The following is a 12,500-nucleotide window of genomic DNA, read 5'->3' as shown; positions in this document are numbered from 1 at the left end:
GCCTGCTCCTTCGCATGTTATGCTCTCTTCAGCGCCCCGGGGTGGTAAGTGACCGCCCCAGCACGCCATGCTGCGCTCGTGTGCTGTCACACAACAACACGAGCAGTCTGAGCCAACGCTTGTCTCAACAATTGAGTAGGCACTCAAGAATGTGTGCATCGGGCGGGTTGAAGCGTCCGATGCGCCATATGCGTTCAACGTGTCGGTGTTCATGTGTCCTGCAGTTCACATTCTGACGCGCATTTAGCTGCGGTCTTCATCGATCCATGAGCCGAGTGATCCCCTGCCTAGGGTTTGTTCATTGCGTGGGCGCAGGGCGGGTGAAACACCCACTTGCACGCACCGGTTGTAAGGTGGACTGGCAACTTTCATACTCTCTCTCTCTCTCGCGGTATACATCACCCTAAGATCTATGGTGCACCATGACTCTGCGCGCCCAGCAGCAATGGTCGGTCGCCACCTTCAATGGCACAGGGCGGGTGTGCGTTGGCTCACCCACTTGTGCACTGGCTTCCTCTGCTCGTCGGCCGAACAGAGTCCCCCGCCCCATATGATCTTAGTGCAGGGCGGGTGGAACACCCACTTGCACCGGTGTGCGAGTTGGGGACTGGCAACTACACTTTCGGCTTCAATCAGCTCTCTCTCGTGTGTTTGAGGACAAGCGCCTCGGCGGTTCGGTAATGATCCTTCCGCAGGTTCACCTACGGAAACCTTGTTACGACTTTTACTTCCTCTAAATCGTCAAGTTCGGTCAACTTCGGCCGTGCCTAGCGCAACCCACGGAGGGACCGCGGAAGGAGAGCCTCCAGAGACCTCACTAAAGAATCCATCGGTAGTAGCGACGGGCGGTGTGTACAAAGGGCAGGGACGTAATCAGCGCTAGGTAATGACCAGCACTTACTAGAAATTCCAGGTTCATGAGGACCGTTGCAGTCCTCAATCCCGACTAAATGAGCATTTGGGTGATTTCCCGTTCCTCTCGGAATGGGGGCGCCGTACGGCGAGAACACGCTGCGGCTCACATTGTAGCACGCGTGCAGCCCAGAACATCTAAGGGCATCACGGACCTGTTATCGCTCAATCTCACCTTGCTAAACACAAGTTGTCCCGCTAAGCAGGGCAAACTTAGCTGACGACCCCCGCGAAGGGGCCACCGGCTGTGACGTCAGGTGCGCCCGGGGGCGCACTGCTGACAGCGTTCTAGTTAGCCTGATCGAGTCGCGTTCGTTATCGGAATTAACCAGACAAATCATTCCACGAACTAAGAACGGCCATGCACCACTACCCTTAAATTTGAGAAAGAGCTCTTAATCTGTCTTACCTCGATAAGTTCGGACCTGGTAAGTTTTCCCGTGTTGAGTCAAATTAAGCCGCAAGCTCCACTTCTTTTTTTTTTTTTTGTTACAAAGTCGGTTTATTGATATAATATATATACATAATTTAAACCTTCGCGTTCCGAGAAGCTGTTTCCCCGCGAGGGATATGCTTCTCGGATTTATAGTTCTGTTTGAAATCACAATGTAAACACATTTCTCATTCGCTTCATTTTCTTTCAATAATGTTCCCCCTTTCTGCAGATTACGCCACGGCGTAACCAGCAACTTTCAACGTCCGGAGAACTCTGCAGCGCTTGCCGCTGCCTCCTCCGCAGATGTCATCATTTCTCCAGTGCCGTCCAGTGACTGCTGCCGCTGGGCTCGGACCTCGCGACGATACGCGCGTTGCCGCTCGTTCCGTCGTTGTCTCGCTAGTTCCGCCCTCCGTGCCACGGTGGACGGCGAAGGCGGCGTCATCGCTCTGCTGTAACGCACCAGCAGAGGAGAGCCGGGATTGCGGACCATCCGCATCCTTCGCCGCCTTTCGTTGTCCCGACGCTGCCGCTCGCGACGCCGATCCTGCAGAATCTGCGCCTCTCGCTGCGACACCGGGTGCGCTGTCCGGAGCTCGTTCAAAACCAGTCGTCTGGCACGTTGCTGAGCGTTGCGCCGCTCACGCCGCCGTTCGACCAGTTCCTCGTGCGCTGTTCGGGAGTCATCAAGTGCCGCATTCCGCTCCGCCAGGCTGGACCGCTGCCAGGTCTCCCGCAGCTCCTCAGTGATGAGGCTGCAGGCTTCGCAGACGCTGCTCCAGTTTGACGGGCTCTGCAACATGTGACCCACTAGGGTCTCCGCTTCCAAGGGTTCTCCGTCCGCCGCCGTTAGATGAAGCGCTCGCACGTGTTCAAACCGAGGACACTCAAAGAGGACGTGACCGACCGTCTCCTCCACCGCCAGACACTGGGGGCAGTCAGGGGACGAAGTGAACCGCATTGCGCTGAGGTACTCCCGGAAAAATCCGTGTCCCGAGAGCACCTGCGCCAGCGCGAACGTCACTTGTCCGTGATTCCTTTCCTGCCAGGGTGCTATCTGCGGCAACACCCTATGCGTCCAGCGGATGAAACGGCTGGCCGACCGGTGATGATGGTCCTCGCCGTCGTCGTCGCCCTCCTGGTGTTCATCGTCGTCGTCGCGCTGCTCTGCTGAAGACTCTTCGGTGTTCTGCCGCTGTTGTCGCTGGGCCTGCCCTTCCGCCACCGCGTCCCATGAGCGCTGCCAGGCGCACATCGTCGCACGCCGCTCCTCCTTGCGGATGGCATCCGTAGAAGGGGCGCGATCGATGGCATGCAGCCGCTCATAAATCCTGGCGTCCTCCTCCACCAGCAAGCCGATGGGAATGAGTCCGGCCAGGATTGTTGCTACGCTGTGGCTGACGGTTCGAAATGCACAGGCCGTCCGAATCGCAGGGATCCGCTGCGATCGCTGGAGAAGCCTGGCACACGCCTGCAGGCTGGTCGCGCTGTGCCATACTGGAGCCGCATACCGGATGACCGATGACACTACACCCGCGAGCAGTCGTCGTTGAGCTGGCTTGGGACCACCGTGGTTCTGCATCAATGCAGTTACTGCTTTCGCAACACGGAGAGCCTTTTGCGACACGGCCTCGACGTGCTGTTTCCAGCTAAGGTGATCCTCCAGCGTGACGCCGAGGTAGCGGATGGTCCTTGACGACTCGACGATTGTGCCGCAGATGTCTACCGGAATACGCGGGTGTCCCTGACGGAGGCTGCTGATCATTACCATCTCCGTTTTACCGGCGGAGAGCTTGAGGTGGTGACGCTCCATCCACTGGTTGATGATCAGTACAGCCTTTTCGGCCTCTGCAGCGGCCTCTCTGGGAGTACAACCCGGAGCCGTCAAGACGATGTCATCCGCGTACCCGATGATGTCGACGCCCGGTGGCAGCTCCAAGCCTAAAACGCCATCGTACAATACGTTCCAGAGGGTCGGTCCCAGGATCGACCCCTGCGGCACTCCTGCGGATACGTCACGAGCAACGATGCCCCTGCTGGTCTCGTACCACAGCACGCGGCCGGTGAAGTAGCTCCGAACGAGCCTTTGCAGCGGCTGCGGCACCAGCTTCTCCTTCAGGCATTGGCCAATCGCCGTCCAACTGGCACTGTTGAAGGCGTTGGCAACGTCCAAAGCTACCACCATGAGGCATCGTTTATCCCGACGGTTGGTTCTTCCAAAGGCCATGACGCGTTGTCCTCGGGCCACCACCTCCTGAATGGCTTGCACTGTCGATCTCCCCCTACGGAAACCGTACTGTGCGGGGGAGAGACGGGGAGCGTTGGCCTGCTCCAAGTGCTCGTTGAGCCGATTCAGTACTATGCGCTCAAACACTTTAGCGGCAGTGTCGAGCATGCATAGGGGCCTATATGATGACGGCAGGCCCGGTGGTTTGCCCGGTTTCGCCAATAGCACCAACCGTTGGCGCTTCCACTGCGCCGGGAATTCTGCTCTGTCGATGAGGTCCTGGTATATCCGGCAGAACGTACCAGGACTCGTCCGAATGGCCACCGTCAATGCGCCATTAGGAATCCCGTCGATGCCCGGGGCCTTTCGCGGGTTCAGTGAAGCAGCGATTTCCAACAGCTCGTCCTCGGAGACGGGGCGGATGGTCGACGCCGCCGTCGGTGATGGTTCCGGCCACTCCATCGCAGGGTGTTCGGGGAACAGCTCCGCCACGATGGTGCCGAGCACTTGAGGGTCCCGCTCTGGCGGTGTTCGACTTCCCCTCAAGCGAGTCATCACGACCCTGTAGCCGGCTCCGAAGATGTTGCTCTCTGCCTCGTTGATAAGATCCTGGAAGCAGCGACGCTTGCTTGCCCGGATTTCCGCTTCGAACTGGCGCTCCACGACGCGCGCCATGTTCATTCGGCAAGCACGCTGCTCCGGATCCCTTGCCTGTTGCACTGCTTCCCTGGCTCGTTGACAGGCAGTCCTCAGCTCCGCCAGCTGAGGGTTCCACCAAAAGGCCGAGCGGTTGGCTCCCAGGCCCGGCTGCTGCCTCGGCATTGTGGCGTTACATGCCTCGCGTAGGGTCTTCATCAGCCCTTTCACATCCTTCGTCATTTCATCAAGGCGGAGATCAACCAACAGTTCAGCGAAGATGTTCGGGCTGAACCTGGTGATCATCCACCTCATGATGTTCCGTGATCGGTCTCGGTGTTCTGTTGTCGCGCTCCGTGCCTGGTGCTCGCGGTTGCTGTTGTTAGCTTCGCTGATGGTGAAGCAAACCGCTCGATGGTCACTCAGAGTGGGCCGGCTGCTGACCGCCCAATCGCCCGGACCAGCGATGGCATGGCTGGCGAAGGATACGTCGACTATGCTCTCGCTGGCAACCCCGTTCCCTACGAAGGTGGGTGTGTCGCCGCGATTGAGCACCTTCAAACCTAGCCGTTCGCAGGTCAGCAGCAGCTCCTCGCCCTTGGCGGACGAGCGAGGGCTGCCCCACTCTTCATGGCTGGCGTTGAAGTCTCCAGCGAGGACGATCCGCTGGTGACCCATTGCCACCATTTCTATGGCTTCCAGCACCTGCACAAAGCGCTCAACGTTGACTAGAGGCCGAACGTAGCAGCAGATGAAGAGCACGCCGTCAATGACGGCTGCTGCCACCCACGGCACTCCAGTCGCTAGCACTCTCTGAACTGGCGACCTACCTGTCGCTATAATTGCGACACTCCCAGACTCATCTGCGATCCAGTTCCCGTTGTTCGTGGGCACGCGATGCGGATCGGACAGGAGGACAACGTCCGCCCGATCCTCACGCGCATGCTGGATCGCAAGGTCTTGGGAGACGGCGCGTCGCTGGCAGTTCAGCTGCATTACACGTGTGAACGTGTAGTCTGAGCTCCTCGACAAGACCGATCACCGGTCTGGTGTGCCAATCCGCACACTCCACAGCACGCCGGAGCCTTGCAGCCCCTTGCGCGATGGCCCTCGTTACCGCAGCGGAAACAGCGATTCGATCTGTCGGTTCCTTTGCACTCAAAGGATCGGTGCCCGATCTCGTGGCACCGGAAGCACCTTTGAGCACTCCGCTTCAGTTCCTCTACTACCTTCACGGTGGAGAGGCAGAAGCCGACTCGGAGCTTCTTGCCGTCCAGCAACGTGGCTTCACTGCGCAGCACCCGTGCTCTGCACCTCTGCAGGCCGTTCGGGTACGCATGTAGCGAGATACTCTCGGGAGGGATGGCCACACCATACTGAGATTTGATCTCAGCGGCCACCTCCTCCGGCGTCGCCAGCGGATCCACGTTGTTCGCCGTGATGTACGCCATCTCGGCGATAAGGCTGGTCACTCCGCGTGACCCAATGGCCTTTGACACCTGATCGCGCATTCGAGGGCCATCTGCGCTCTGCTTCAGCCGGAGGATCAGATGATCTCTTCGGGTACGCTCCGTACGGACTACCTCAGTACGTACCTCCGCTAAGGAGGTATTCAGCCGTGCCAAGCGGAACACCTCCTCCCAGCTGGCGTCTTCCGCCGGGATTACTCTTAGAGCCGCTGGTCGACTCTCTCGACCCTTCACTGGCTTTTTCTTTCTCCATTCCTCCTGGACAGGCTTCACCCACTGTCCAGGGGGGGTTGTTTTCTTAGGTGGGAGGGTATGGCTTCCTCCCACCACCGGTGGTACCACCGCTGCTGGTGCTGGCGTCACCGCAGCCTTCTTCTTTTTCTTCTGTTTCTTTTTACTGGCCACCTCCTGCCAGTCACCCGCATCGGTCGGCGGCTGTTGAAACACTTCTGCTTGTGGCTGCTTTTCGGCCACCACAGGTTTTGGCGCCTGTGGGGTGGCCTTTGCAGCCATTGCAGCCTTCAGCTCATTGTTGTTTTTATGCAGAGCGGCGTTCTCTTTTCGCAGCTCTTCCACCTGTACCGTCAGCGAGCGGACCGACTCGCTCAGGTTTCGGATCTGCTTCATAAGGTCCTCCATTCCTGCTGGCGGTGTTTTATCAACCGCCACTGTCTCTACAGCCTCCTCAGGTATTACTGGCAGTCGCTCCAGTACTACCTTCGGCGACTTTGCTATTTGATGAGAAGGGGAAAGCGGGGAATTCACCTCCTCCCTCGCCTCCACCGACCCAAGCCGCCGGGATCTTCGTAACAGCTCCATGTTGTTCTTTAATGGGATTGGCCCATTATCACTCTGACAGACGAACTGTCTAAATATTCGCGCAGTTTTTCCAGCTGTCGTAAAAGTCAAGCAGTTTTTTCTAGCACTTTATTTTATAGCGACTTTCGCCCACTTTTCGCTCTGACACATGACATGTCAAATTGTCCACACGATATTTATAGCAATTATTATTGCAGCTCTCGCCCTGACATTAGACCTGTCAGACTGCCCAAGCGGTATTTTACTGCACTTTTACCGCAGTAATCGCTCTGACATTAGACCTGTCAGATTGCCCAAGCGGTATTTTACTGCACTTTTATCGCAGTTATCACTCTGACATTAGACCTGTCAGACTGCCCACGCGGTATTTTACTGCACTTTTACCGCAGTTGTCACTCTGACATTAGACCTGTCAGACCGACCACGAGGTATTTTACAGCACTTTATTGCAGTTTTCACTCATATGAAACTCCTTTTTCACTGTTTTTCACAGTTTTCCACTAGTTTTTCCACTGTTTTCTTATAGAAAACGATAATGTATCCACTGTTTATTGTTTATCTCACAGAAAATCCGCCAAAATCATGGAGTTTGGTGTCTTTTTACGGCCACAAAATTTCCCCATACAATTGTATGGGCGGGATGACGCCACGATGACGCCACACTTTTACCGTGGAAATTTGCAGTTTTCCGCCCGTTTTTCACCAGATTTTCACCGAAATTGCTTTAAAAAGCACTTCTACTACACTTTTACGCCAGAATTTCATCACTTTTCTCGATTTTACTCACAGAAATTTTCTCTTACCACAGAGTGACGCGGAGGCACGTCTGCTCTGGTTGAGGTCTCACTCGCGACTGCGCAAGCTCCACTTCTGGTGGTGCCCTTCCGTCAATTCCTTTAAGTTTCAATTTTGCAACCATACTTCCCCCGGAACCCGATTTTGGTTTCCCGGAAGCGACTGAGAGCACCGAGTTAAAGGTAGCGTCTCCCAACTGCTAATTGGCATCGTTTACGGTTAGAACTAGGGCGGTATCTAATCGCCTTCGATCCTCTAACTTTCGTTCTTGATTAATGAAAGCATCCATGGCAAACGCTTTCGCTTCAGTCGGTCCTACGACGGTCTACGAATTTCACCTCTCGCGCCGTAATACCAATGCCCCCAACTACTTCTGTTAATCATTACCTCTTGGTCCGGAGACAAACCAACGAAAGACTAAGACCGAGGTCATGTTCCATTATTCCATGCAAGATTATTCTCGGCCAACGCCGACCCGGAGGGCCGGACGCCTTTGTACTAGCCTGCTGTGAGCACTCTAATTTGTTCAAGGTAAACGCGAGCACCCTGGGCACCATGAGCTGGGTCGCCGGGAGGCGGCGGATGCCACTAGCTACCCGACTGACCCGCCACGGAGTACCGCCCCAGGCACACCATTGTGAGTCGCAGCCGCGGACGCGCACACGGACGGCCCCGGGTAACCGGGTGCCCGCGGCGGTCGCGAGTCTGGACGGAGAATCAACTTCGAACGTTTTAACCGCAACAACTTTAATATACGCTAGTGGAGCTGGAATTACCGCGGCTGCTGGCACCAGACTTGCCCTCCACTGGATCCTTGCTGAAGGATTTATGCTCAACTCATTCCAATTATGGACCATCGTTAAAGAGGTCCATATTGTTATTTCTCGTCACTACCTCCCCGTGCCGGGATTGGGTAATTTACGCGCCTGCTGCCTTCCTTGGATGTGGTAGCCATTTCTCAGGCTCCCTCTCCGGAATCGAACCCTGATTCCCCGTTACCCGTCGCAACCATGGTAGTCCTCTACACTACCATCAATAGTTGATAGGGCAGACATTTGAAAGATCTGTCGTCGGTCGCAAGCGACCATACGATCGGCATCCTTATCCAGACTTCAACTCAAGCCACCCGGAGGGCGGTTGGTTTCACTAATAAGTGCACCGGTTCCTCCCCGCGCGAGGCGGGTCGGTCCCGGCATGTTGCATGTATTAGCTCTGGCTTTTCCACAGTTATCCAACTAACTGATGGGGGGATGATCTTGTGAATTATAGCTGTTATACTGAGCCTTATGCGGTTTCACTTTCAACGAAGTTCGTACTTAGACATGCATGGCTTAACCTTTGAGACAAGCGTATATCACTGGTAGGATCAACCAGAATTCTCTCACTCTCTCTCTCTATCCGTGTACCGGTCCCTAGGGCAAAGCCCCGGGGACCACCCGATTCAACTACGCCACCGATGGGACAACTTGATCTGGATTCTATGCCCGTAAACACCCGGTTGAAGGCACCAACGTCACCTCGTTGTGCCAACTCGCACTCTCGATGGCATGATCCGATCCGCCTCCTAGCTGCTTGCGCCCTTCTCTCCTTGGACGCAGGCACCCGGCTCCACACGTGCACCTCGTGCGGAGCTCTCGGAAGCGCGCCAGCTGACACTCTGGCGGGCCCCTTGTTTGTTCCCGACTCATCTTAGCTTCGCCTCCTCATGAACCGGCGGAACCTTTAACCGTTCCGGGTCCTATGCACTCTCCGTGTTTGGTTCATCGCTCATCTCTACATTACGCCGAGCTCAACTAGTATTGTTCGTTTCACCGTTTGAAGCGAGATCGGGGTATACCCGGTACCGCGGTACTTCCCACCCAGGTTGGATGGCCGTACAACACTCAAGAAGTAACAACGTGTCGGTGCTAAGCACCGTCTCCTCAAGATCTACGAGTTCTGACACCTCTTGGCTACTTGACCCCTTTCCCGGTGGGTGCAAGTCACTCTACTCCGAGCCATGGGACACCTTCCCAGGGTGTTTTCCATGTACCACTAACCCTTGGTTGGACACCTCTTGGCTACTTGACCCCTTTCCCGGTGGGTGCAAGTCACCGTGCGGAACCTTTCGGCCGCTCTCCCTAGGACTGTGTTGCAGGCAAGCACAGTGGTTCCGCGACCTAGAGACAGCGGCATCCCTTGTTACTGCTACTCCGAGCCCTGGGACACCTTCCCAGGGTGTTTTCCATGTACCACTAGCCTCTGGTTGACCATCGGTGGAGGTAGGTGATTTACCCCAAAACCACCCTAGGTCACCGTTCCGACCGCCCAGCTACCGTTAAAACGCCTCCGGACACCAGGACACACCTTCCCGGTACCAGAACCAGTCGTAGTTGCCGTCACCCAAATTTCATACAACCGTCACCCACGGGCCGAAACACCCTGCCACTACATGGGTCTAGTATTAGGTCCTAGGGTCTCTTTTCGACAACTCCCGACCTCCCTGATATCGAATCGTCAGTTTACATGAGGAGGCTAAACTTTCTATGACGACTCAGTACAACCATACCCCCCTATAATAGTGAAATGTCAAATTCTAGGGCTTTTTGGCCATGGAAAATTCTGAAGCTCGGCACGAGCATACATGACCCATGCTTGTATCTCCGAAACTATGAGTCTGACAGTTTTGCACCCTTCTGCGGAAAGTTGTGTCTCGGTAAGCCTAAAAAGTCAGTAGAACACCACGAAACGATCCGACCACTCCTTCGACCTGTTTTGGGGTTTTGCAGTTTTCCATGGGGTATTTTGTATGGGGAAAACCGACCCATGCCCGTATCTCCGTACCTAAGCGTCTGACGGTCTTGGACCCCTTTAGGTAAAAGTTGCATTCCGTCGAGCTGAACATTTCACTAGAACATCGCGAAACGATCCGACGCCTCCTTCTGGGAGTTTTTGGGGTCCGAAGGTTTTCTGGGACTTAGTCTCTGGAGCAACATTTCTGAAGCTCGGCACGAGCAACCACGCACGTGTCTTATATCTCCGTAAGTAAGTGTCTGACGGTCTTGGACACCTTTAGCAAAAAGTTGCGCCCTATCGAATGGAACATTTCACTAGAACACCACGAAACGATCCGACCACTCCTTCGACCTGTTTTGGGGTTTTGCAGTTTTCCATGGGGTATTTTGTATGGGGAAAACCGACCCATGCCCGTATCTCCGTACCTAAGCGTCTGACGGTCTTGGACCCCTTTAGGTAAAAGTTGCATTTCGTCGAGCTGAACATTTCACTAGAACATCGCGAAACGATCCGACGCCTCCTTCTGGGAGTTTTTGGGGTCCGAAGGTTTTCTGGGACTTAGTCTCTGGAGCAACATTTCTGAAGCTCGGCACGAGCAACCACGCACGTGTCTTATATCTCCGTAAGTAAGGGTCTGACGGTCTTGGACACCTTTAGCAAAAAGTTGCGCCCTATCGAATGGAACATTTCACTAGAACACCACGAAACGATCCGACCACTCCTTCGACCTGTTTTGGGGTTTTGCAGTTTTCCATGGGGTATTTTGTATGGGGAAAACCGACCCATGCCCGTATCTCCGTACCTAAGCGTCTGACGGTCTTGGACCCCTTTAGGTAAAAGTTGCATTCCGTCGAGCTGAACATTTCACTAGAACATCGCGAAACGATCCGACGCCTCCTTCTGGGAGTTTTTGGGGTCCGAAGGTTTTCTGGGACTTAGTCTCTGGAGCAACATTTCTGAAGCTCGGCACGAGCAACCACGCACGTGTCTTATATCTCCGTAAGTAAGTGTCTGACGGTCTTGGACACCTTTAGCAAAAAGTTGCGCCCTATCGAATGGAACATTTCACTAGAACACCACGAAACGATCCGACCACTCCTTCGACCTGTTTTGGGGTTTTGCAGTTTTCCATGGGGTATTTTGTATGGGGAAAACCGACCCATGCCCGTATCTCCGTACCTAAGCGTCTGACGGTCTTGGACCCCTTTAGGTAAAAGTTGCATTCCGTCGAGCTGAACATTTCACTAGAACATCGCGAAACGATCCGACGCCTCCTTCTGGGAGTTTTTGGGGTCCGAAGGTTTTCTGGGACTTAGTCTCTGGAGCAACATTTCTGAAGCTCGGCACGAGCAACCACGCACGTGTCTTATATCTCCGTAAGTAAGTGTCTGACGGTCTTGGACACCTTTAGCAAAAAGTTGCGCCCTATCGAATGGAACATTTCACTAGAACACCACGAAACGATCCGACCACTCCTTCGACCTGTTTTGGGGTTTTGCAGTTTTCCATGGGGTATTTTGTATGGGGAAAACCGACCCATGCCCGTATCTCCGTACCTAAGCGTCTGACGGTCTTGGACCCCTTTAGGTAAAAGTTGCATTTCGTCGAGCTGAACATTTCACTAGAACATCGCGAAACGATCCGACGCCTCCTTCTGGGAGTTTTTGGGGTCGACTTGTGCGCAACCCCGACCTTCAGGATTTTGCTCTACGGAAGGGGGTGCACAAAAGTGTTCGTAATCAACCTCGGATTGTACTTTTCATCATCTAGGGGCACCGTAGGGACCGAAAAAAGTGGTTTCGCATGATAGTCCACCTCGACCCATGTCGATCCTTGCGCGACCCCGACCTTCAGGATTTTGCTCTACGGAAGGGGGTGCACAAAAGTGTTCGTAATCAACCTCGGATTGTACTTTTCATCATCTAGGGGCACCGTAGGGACCGAAAAAAGTGGTTTCGCATGATAGTCCACCTCGACCCATGTCGACCCTTGCGCGACCCCGACCTTCAGGATTTTGCTCTACGGAAGGGGGTGCACAAAAGTGTTCGTAATCAACCTCGGATTGTACTTTTCATCATCTAGGGGCACCGTAGGGACCGAAAAAAGTGGTTTCGCATGATAGTCCACCTCGACCCATGTCGACCCTTGCGCGACCCCGACCTTCAGGATTTTGCTCTACGGAAGGGGGTGCACACTTGTGCGACCCCGACCTTCAGGATTTTGCTCTACGGAAGGGGGTGCACAAAAGTGTTCGTAATCAACCTCGGATTGTACTTTTCATCATCTAGGGGCACCGTAGGGACCGAAAAAAGTGGTTTCGCATGATAGTCCACCTCGACCCATGTCGACCCTTGCGCGACCCCGACCTTCAGGATTTTGCTCTACGGAAGGGGGTCGACTTGTGCGCAACCCCTACCTTCAGGATTTTGCT

The 12,500-nt window shown here is 54.8% G+C and overlaps 1 non-coding gene across 1 annotated transcript; it reads right to left on the bottom strand.

Annotated features, from left to right (window-relative positions):
- Positions 1-137: 137 nt before the first annotated feature.
- On the bottom strand, positions 138-295 carry LOC128729702 (5.8S ribosomal RNA). Its single transcript, XR_008411348.1, has one exon. It is a non-coding gene; the product is annotated as a 5.8S ribosomal RNA (ribosomal RNA).
- Positions 296-12,500: the final 12,205 nt, after the last annotated feature.

The sequence above is a fragment of the Anopheles nili genome (assembly GCF_943737925.1).
Source record: "Anopheles nili chromosome X unlocalized genomic scaffold, idAnoNiliSN_F5_01 X_unloc_3, whole genome shotgun sequence".
Taxonomy (NCBI): Eukaryota; Metazoa; Arthropoda; class Insecta; order Diptera; family Culicidae; genus Anopheles; species Anopheles nili.
The sequence above is the reverse complement of the archived record's forward strand: the minus strand, read 5'-3'. Positions and strand labels throughout refer to the sequence as shown.